The 9890-nt window shown below is 33.6% G+C and overlaps 1 long non-coding RNA gene across 1 annotated transcript in view; it reads right to left on the reverse strand.

Annotated features, from left to right (window-relative positions):
* Positions 1-1279: 1279 nt before the first annotated feature.
* LOC112956246 overlaps positions 1280-9890 on the reverse strand; it is a 41343-nt gene continuing 32732 nt past the window's right edge. Inside the window, exon 3 of the long non-coding RNA XR_003251011.1 lies at positions 1280-1302. This is a non-coding gene — a long non-coding RNA (uncharacterized LOC112956246). The remainder of the gene's footprint in view (positions 1303-9890) is intronic.

The raw sequence follows: 9890 nt of genomic DNA on the forward strand, positions 1-9890 counted from the left end.
TTCCTACAGTTCATCTACATCAAAAAAAGGTAAAAGACATGAATACTAGACAAAAATGTGGGCCACTGATACCATTAATATCAGTGTGAATTTGTACAGATAGATACCATCTTTATCGAGAAAAGAAAGGAATAAGAAACAACAACATAGCAAGCATATCAAACATTTAGAAAACATTTGGCAATATAATATATTGGATGTCTGTCCTCACGCGCTCATTGTTGACCATCTCTGTAGTGTTTGAAAATATCCAGCATCAGATATTACGCATTCCAAGACCATCTTCTAATAAACCTGTTGATATTTATCTTAGAATAAGAATATCATAAAGTTATTACCAGTAAACTTCGAAATGTAAACATAAGTATTTTTGTAACCCACTCTCCCGACCTTTGAATCTTATATTCTTTTCACAACTGAGGTTCTATCTTACAAATTGTATTAATCAAAAAAGGAAGAAATGTACTTAGAACTTTCTTTTTTGAAGAAAAAAATATTTTTTGAGGAATTATTTGGTGAAATTATTGTTTTTATTCATTATTTTCTGTATTATAAAACTTATAAAACTCACTGAATTTTAAAAAGATAGATAGTTTTCCTGTGAGTTACTTCTATTTTGAATATTTGCATAATACCAGATGCTCCAAAAATTAAAAACCAAATAGCATTGGGTAAAATATCAATCATGATAATAGCTAAAATACTGAAGATCCAGAATTGATACCCAAGAATATCTTATTTCACTCTATTACATTAAATTATTTTTATTTGAAAGCAAGGCATAGAATTTAGATATCAGATCTTCACATATGGATATGAATTTTATGTCTGAATCTTTCTGTTTTGCAGTTATTGTTTTTACAAAACATGTCATTTTGAGCAGTACTAAAACTGATGATCACTATAATTTATAATAATTTATTATCTGTAAATTGCAGAACAGATGTTTTCAGCCACACAAACTCTTAACTCAGACAAAAATAATACTAAGTTAAAATATATATGATTTTTAATATTCTTATAACCTAATAAATTTTGGAATAATTTCCCTTGTCATTAACATCTCATTCTGAAACACTAAGGCAATTCTGAAACACTAAGGCATGCATTTGGGTGGCCACTCCTTGCCCATTTTTATTATAAAACTTTGGGAAAAATTTTTTAAATATTATAAATTTATTTTTTTAAATACAATAATTGTCAAATGGGTTCACCTGAGTGAAAACAAGTTGTATAGACTTACCTGCACCATCCTCTTGCCTGTGGGGTTTTAGCTGGGGAGCTCCACTCTTTTCTTACTACCTGAAAAACATACCTCAGTGGCCAGATAGCATTTGCCAGTCATGTATTTTCCATTAAGATATTTGAGTAACACATACCCAGTTTTCTGATTTATGCATATTTAGAAACAAGCAAATAGAGACATTAAACTTTCTAAGGAAAATGCTAGATTTTTCTTTATGTATGGAAGTAGAAGCATGTAACCGTCTCTCTTAATCATTCAATATGTCATTTCTTTCCTATACCAAAATATATATTTCAATAGCCCTTCATAGGTTATCTAGGTGATCATTATAAAAAAAAATTGTTTTGATTTTTTTCTGAATGATTATTGGTATTAAATTCTTCAAATATATAAGAAAGTGCAATTCATCAAACAATAGTAATTTGATAGAGGAGAAAGATGTAGGGAGAAACTGCTGCTTAGGGACTACTTTCAGTATTGAGATTATTGAGAAATAGGCATAATTGATCTTTATGTATAGATATTCTTTCCACTTCTTTTGTCTTCCCTCTCCTTTTCCTTCTGAATGCTTTTTCACTCGTCTCTTGTGTTAATTCATCTCTATTTTACTTAGGAGAGTTTGGGTCTTTTAGGAGAGCAGAAACAAGAGACTGCTTGTTTCTGTTTTATTAGAGATCTATCCTGAGATCTCTCTCACTGCTCTGGATAAATATTTCTTTATTAAGCACATATATTTTCACTTATTTTTCAAGGTGAATATAAATATGATACATCCTCTGACAGGTGGATATTAATTTCTGCCAATTAATACGTTTATTTGCAGACAGACGTGATTAATTTTACTATTTGGATATTAGTAAAAACATATTTTCTTTGTAACTACGGGTGAATTTTCATACTTGAAAAACTGAGCCAAGAGTCTTTTCAAACGGATAAAAGCTTATGCCTTCTTTGTTCATATTAAATAGTGAGAGGGAAGCATCTCAAATATGTGACCTTTCTTGATTGTCCTGGGGCTAAAATTCAGTATTATAGGTTTAGTTCATAGTATTGATTTCAAAGGTTTTAAAGAAGGTACAGGCACAACAGATGGTTCATTGAAAGCTTATTTAATTGAAATTAAATGTTACTATTGGTATGACCACTGGGCCTGAAGATAAGAATCTAATCAGTCTAAGCCTCACAGTAACTTGACCATATCTATAATTCAAGGAACTTTAGATAGTAATTGATATTTTTCCCTGAAGACTCCTAAACTTATTTTTTATACCTTTTATTTAAGAATATTGATATATTCTTAAAACACCTTGCATTCTAGATCATGACTGTATATATTTCAGTATAAACTTCGCCTTATCTTTCAATAGACCTGTCTTTCTGCTTTTTGTTGAAGACTAAAACAAGGCAAAATCCTTAAAAGTTTTATATGAAATTATAAACATAAATGTTAATATAAACATATTTAGTGTATTTATATCAGATATACTTTGACTCACACTTTGGCATATCTTTTAGCAACCTATTCTCTGGAAACACTGAAAGGAAGAATATAGCAAAGATGAATACTTGAATACAATAACATAGAAAATGGTTTAAGCTGAATTAATGGAGCCTTTTATACACATTCGCATTTTCAGGACAAAGGATTTCTGTGGCAGATTTAGCAGCTATTCTAGAGGTGCTTCATATCTCCCAGGGCCCTACTGAGTTACAGTTTCCAGAACTTTGATTACCAAGGACATGGAAAAATCTTCCCTGCAGTATTTTTTTCATTTTATTTAAATCCTTCCACCCTTTTCTCTATGTTTGTAAGAATCCTTTGTCTCTTTATCTATGCTAAATGCTATTATAAAGAAATAAATAAACAAAATTTGGTAAGCTTCCTTAGCATTTTGATCTCGTCCTATCATTCAACCATTCAACAGAGATTCTTTTTTTTTTTTTTTTTTTTAAATGGATCTTAGATAAAGCTTGTTGATGTCAATGGAAAGATTCCAGGTCACTTTAGTTAAGTACATACACTGCTCATATTTACTTTGCTCTTTCTGAGGCATTGAGTAGTTTAAATCTTGCAAGGAAATTTACTCTCACAAGATTCCAGGCATTTAGTTTAGGTGTTTGGACTAGCTCTGGACAAGCATCTACAATCCTTCTCAGATTTCTTTGTTTATCATCTGTCTTTTTTAATGCTTGACTTATTTTTCAATCTTCAGAGATTTTCTGCTCTAAAAGTGACAAAAAAATACACAAGCTTCTAGCTTTTTTTTTTTTCTTTTTTAGAGATTATAAATATGTCTTAAGTAATATAGATGGATATTGAGTTCTTTGTGGGACTTGAATTTAATAACCAAGAAATTGTAATATGAAATAACATTTTCTGTTGATGCAAACATCCATTTCTTTGCATTTGCAGTATTATATAATTGCAGTATTGCATGAGGTCCTAAAAATCTGTTTGTTACAGCTTGTTGAAATATGTGTTACAAATATATGGCAACTATCTGAGCCTGAGCTTATGTTAGCTCACCAAGTCAGTCATTGAGGACAATAATATCAATTTTGTTTATATGTGTTAACATCCTTAATAACTAATTTTACTACAAGAAGATAAAACATACAAGTATATAATTGCTAATTGATTGTATATTGTTAATAAAGGAAGCCTAAAATGAATGTTTTATTCTACCACCTTTACATTGAAAGTTTTTATAGAAGTGCAATTTATTTATTTACTGTTATATGCCATTAACCATGCAATTGTGCAGAGTAACTAATAGGATTTTAAAGCACAAATGTATATAATTTCTAGTCTATCAGTTTTTTAATACAATCATACTTATTCTGGGAAAATTAGGTTAGTAGTGAACACACTATGAATATAGGCATGTTAAAAAACATGCCTAGTCATCTTCAAATATACAATAAGCTGTTGCAGAAAAGAAAATAACTGCCTGGATAAATGCTGGATAAAACAAGCAATGGGCATGCAATTGCAGCAAGGAAGATTTAATTCAGGCAGAAAGAAAATGTAGCTATGGGGAGAGAGAGAGTTATAGCATAATAAATTGTCTATGACAACTGTGGAGTCTCCCTCATTGCAGGACTTTAAGAATAAGTTAGACATATATCTGTCAAAAAGGACGTAAGCTGATCCTGCTGGAGGGAGCAGGAGAACGGTCTAAATGACCCCCCTGAGGTGCCTTGCAGCTCCATGACACTCTGATAGCATCACTAACACAATTTGGATCTGTTGACTTTTTAAGATAAACAGTAATGCCAAAACAAAGTTATCAAAAACGTCTAAAGAAAAGCTCCCTAGGAAATAGTGATAATCCTAGTCAATGGAAAACATGAGGTAAAGGGTGTTTCCTTATTAAATGAAATTCTTGCATATCATTGGAAGTGTCAGAATGTGACATACGTTTTTCAAACTGTGGAAAGTACTATGTGTAGTAGACATTATATATGTCCTTCGATGAAAATCATTAAAGGAAATTAATGTTAATTAGTCTTAACTAGTGTTACTCTGGTTTGATGCTGAAGTGCACATTATTTTCACATGTGTTACTTCATGGATTCAGCTATTAGATGAATATAAGAGACAATAATTTTTTTTGACTATGTAAGTATTTAACAATTTGTGACAGTCTCAAAACAGAAGGAAAAGTTATAGATTTTTTTCCCTTTGATGAATCTTCTAAACTTTTCGTAGGTGGTATTTCCTTTCATTTTTTAGCGCATACCTAATGTCTTACTGATTACAGGATGATTTTTGAAAACATGGGTTTTTTTTTTTACTTTTAAGAAAAATCTCTTAAGTTCTTTTCAAAGTGAGAAAATATATATAATTTTTATAATTTTAAGTATAATTAAATAGGTATAATGCAGAACATTTACACAAGATACAAGTGTTGGAATATTTTCTTTGGGAAATTTTGGAAATTTTGGAAAGTTTTGTTCCCTTCCTATGGCCTATGATATAGCTCTATCATTCATTTGTATCATTCTCTTATTTCTACATTTTTTTGTCAATGACAATCTTATCCTGAAAATGGATGAAAAGTGACGGAGTCTCTTCTGCTGTTACCCTCTTCTTCCTTTACTGTTGCTGCTATCATAAACAGGACCAACTCTGTTTTATTTTTTTTTCCTATACTTCACTAGGAAAGTTTGTTTCTAGACTTTATCTGACCTAATGTGGGACTGTAAGAAAAATATGTTTTTTTTATTATTTTTTATATTACTACTCACTACTATAATTTACAACTCCACCACCTTTTGCTATACACAGTTTTTACTATAAATCTAGGTTTTCTTCAAGCTTATTGATTGAAATATTTTAAGACTGAACTGAGAAATGCTCCCAGAAAGACACACTAGAAATGTCTCTGGTTGATACTTCCTAATGAAATATCAGAGCTTTCAGCAACATTTTGAGCATCTGATCCAGTTTTATTTTCTTTAGTCCTTGTTTTTCTATTTTAACCTAATTACCAACTTGCGCTAAATAAAATATCTTAGAGAAGCTGAAGTGCATTGATAAAACAGCGTTATCTTTATCAGCTCGACTTGCCATCTTACTGAGAATGGCATTCCTAAAAAAAAATACTCCTTTTTTCTGTAGTTTACAAGATTCTCTAACAATTTCAGCTGGAGCAAGACTGTTTACACTATCACTGCAAAGCAACAAGGAATCAACCGCACATCACTGGAGCAGGCGGCACCACATAGACGTGCTTAGCTGCCACTTCCGACTGACTTTCCACTGCTGGGGGCATCCCATGGATGAAGCCAACCAGCATGGAAATAATTAAATGTGAATATACGTGAGGACCCATGAGAAAGCTAGAAACATGCCATTAGCATAGCTTGAAAAGCACCTGAGGTCATAGAAAGACTGATGGTCAAGGTAAAAGGTCGACGGACCATTAATTTGCAGCAATACAATCTTAATGTGCAATGTACCTTTATACCATCTGGACGCTCATTGTCCAAGCTTGCTGAACCACCACAATCTAAATAAAGCTAAATATTTTATTTCCTTGCAGAGTTCAAGAAGGTGATATAAAGAAAAAAAATAAAAAAGGTCATATATCATAGAAAAGTCACACATTATTTTACTAAATCTCATACTGATGATATCTGCATAACTATCTAGCTCTGATGGTTGAGAACAAGCGTAAGTGGAGAATAACCTGCAGGGAGAGAAAATATCTCCTATTAGAACAAAACACATAGCCTGAGGAAACAGACACCCAAGCGAAACATACAGACCTTTAAACTGAATGAAATGTGAATGACAAAAACTTGCCTATTGGAATATGCTGAGCAACTTCTACAGTTGGCGACCCTGAGCAGAGGGAATGGATTAGAATCAGTGAGCAGCCCATTTGCCTGGGATAGAGTTAGAACATGGAGAGGTGCTTCCTCTTATCTAATGTCAGGAAAGTGTTTCCAGTCTCACTGCTTATATTTGGGCTATATTTATGATACTGTGTAATGGTCAGTCTAAAAGCTGTTATAGTTTTTTCTAGCTTCTGTTCATATTAGAAGTTTAAATTAAAAAAAGAAAAAAAGGTATCAAGGCAGACCAAGAGTAGCAATAGCAGCAACATTGATATAATCAATCTCTTTTACTTCTGTGGATGTGTAGCTAGATGAATTACAGTAATTCAGTATATATTTCATGTGTCTCTCTTGCACCATCATTTCTAGTTTGATGTATTCCTATGGCCAGGAGGTCCTTGGTATTGGTATGCACGGCAGGCAGTCGTTGGTATAAAATATAGTTTATTATCTTTATGCCATGGTGATAAGGAAATTCTATGGAAGCAGAGATTTACCATGATGTCTTCCTCTTTGCTCTTCCTGCAGGTATTAGCTTCTGAGAGCACCGTCACTGCTGGAAGCCTCTCATTCTATCATTGTTCTAGCTTTTATGTCTGGTAGGCTGGTTTTCAAGCAAATGTCAAAGAATGTCCATGTCTTTGGATAGAAGACTTTATGGCAAGGACTTTCAGAAGATGCAGACTGAAGTGCATAAATATTGGCTCTTTGAGGCTACTGCCAGCTGGCTCAATGGTTAGCAGCCTTGAGGTCACACTAGGAAACAGCTCAGAGCCAAGTGGATTGAGATCAAAAGGGCACAAAGGCCATCTTATACATCCCTTCCTAAGTTGCAGTTTGTGAATCTTGGCAAAATATAGCTTACAGCTGAGAAAAGTGGGGATTTCTTTCCAGCTCAGCCAAAGTGAGGTCCACTTTGGGAGGCCCTCGGAGAGTCTGAATGCAAACTGTGTTGATATAATTTACAAGGTGTCTGCAGAACAAGTGCAGCCAAAGGATGATGTTTCAGCTTGTGGCAGATGTTAGAGTCTTGGAAACACAGAGATATTCCAGCCTGAAGGGTGCATGCAACCCCAGAAATGTTTTTGTGAAATGCAATGTCTCTGTATGGTCCGTCTCAGCAGTTTGATAAATGGGAGAAGGAAGGTGAAGGTTGGCAAAGAGCTCTCTAAAGGAGGTAAATTAAATTCTTAAGCAAAGCAGTTTGGGGATCCTCATTGCAATCATTCCTCTAGCCTCTGCACACTGATATGCTATGTTTTCCCCAGAGGAAATGTGTTATCATAATTTCAATGGGTTAATTAAAATTCTAACCAGAGAACTGGGATTATGATAAAAGAACCAGACAGTCAGACATAAATTCATCCCATCCAGTCTATCATGTGCTGTGAAGCTGCTACAGAAAGTTATATTGCAACAAGCAACTAGAAAACCAGCATCAGGCATCATTAGGAAATGCAACATTAGCTTGGTTCCCTGTCTGTTGCCTGTCTGAGCAGGTGGTAACACTGTCCTTATCTTGGAGAGTGCAAAAAAGAAAATCTGATCTGCTAATGTGATCTTACTGAATCATAAAGGTTCGATACCCACAGGTTCTACTCTTGAGGAAGAGCTCCCCAACTAATTGTTAAAAATCACTTTAGGGTTTGTCTATCTTTTGAAGACATGGTTAAGTAAGAGTTGAAGCACAGGTGAGACATATTGGGAAATTTATGCTAAGATTTATAAGGACTTTACCTATTTTTAGAAAGTCTACTGCTGAACAAAACTGTGAGTTGTTTGAATCTCCTTAGTAAATAGTACTAGTGTTGGTATTAGTTGCTAGTAGTATTACTTCTCCTTCCCTCAGTGTTTCCATTGTTCACCTGTTGAATTACCTCTTATACAGCTGACATGTTAATTCTACAGTGTCTCCACACCTTTATTTATCCACGGTTCCCTTACATATTTCATTGTGCACCACATACTGAAACTTCAGCAAATTTTCTGAAAAAAAAATAAAAAATCAATTGTCTTCTATGGATTAAAAATATTGACAGGGAGATCACATCAAATGTGTTTAACACACACACACACACAAAAAAAGATGCTATACCTTATCGCTTGGTGCAGAACTATTGATTTATTTAACTCCAGAAACTTGTTCAGATTTTATTTAATCTGAAACTTGTTCAGAAACTTGTTTAGTACAAGTACAGTACAACTTATTCAGTTGCACTGTATTTTAAACTGTGGAAATTCTAGAGCCTTCAGATAAGTGGACTCACCACAGCAGCATGTGGGTCAGTCTTATTAGAGAGTACCAGCTTGTTTTACCTTTACAGAAGTGCTTTTTTCTTTTTTTTTTGAAAAAAAAAAAAAAAAAAAAAAAAAAAAAAAAGGAGTTTCAAACTTAGGTGAAGTGGTGGAAAGGAAGAGGTTTTTAATACAGCAGTGTGTTAGAATACTTTTTTTTTCCTGCAAAAAGTTTGTATCAGAAAATATACATCTTTAAATGTAACATATTTCTTTCTAACAGAAGCATAGTACTAGTGTAAAAGGATGTACTATTTGTAAAAGGATGATAAAGCATCTTTCTGATATGCAAATGATGATGCAAATATGCATTAAGAATAAGTATGTATTGTGATAGAAAAAATGAGAAGTAACGCTTTTCAGCTGGTTAAAACTTGAAAGAACAATGAGCAGAATTAAATTTATCTTGGTGATTTGAGCTTCAAAGAGCTTATACTGAGAAGGAACTTTTATGGCCTACTAATTAACAAGAACTAAGGGTGAAAATACATCATTGTTCTCAGAGTAATCCTGCTGGGCTACTTTCAATTAACCAAGTCTTGCAAACATGCTATTCTAATTGATAGTGGGTAGGGTGCATCTTTTAAGAGACATTATTTTGAACTGATTTTCCCTAGGAGTAAGTCAAATTATGGCGCATTAGACAGAAATGCTAGAAGTTTGTTGTGGGCCAGGACTCGACCAACCTTGACAGGGCCTCAAGCATAGTGCCGCTGTTGGAGCAAGACATGCTGGAACTTGTTGGCCACAAGCCCTGGGAAGGACAAGATAAGGCTGGATCATCCTGAACAAAGGGGGCTGTAGAAGGGAGTATTGTTTCACTAGGAAGGATAAGATAACGCTGATCAAAGGGAGTATTGTTTCAAGGTTGTAGATAAACTTAGTCTGTCTTAGGTTTATAAATAAGACTTAGTTTGTTACTCAGTACCTTTTATAATCTGTTTGTAGCTGCTTTTGCATTTAACCAATCAAGGAGTGCCTGATTTGAAGAAGCACCCAATCC

Source organism: Nothoprocta perdicaria, unplaced genomic scaffold (assembly GCF_003342845.1).
Source record: "Nothoprocta perdicaria isolate Ctin4 unplaced genomic scaffold, notPer1 scaffold_61, whole genome shotgun sequence".
Classification (NCBI taxonomy): Eukaryota; Metazoa; Chordata; class Aves; order Tinamiformes; family Tinamidae; genus Nothoprocta; species Nothoprocta perdicaria.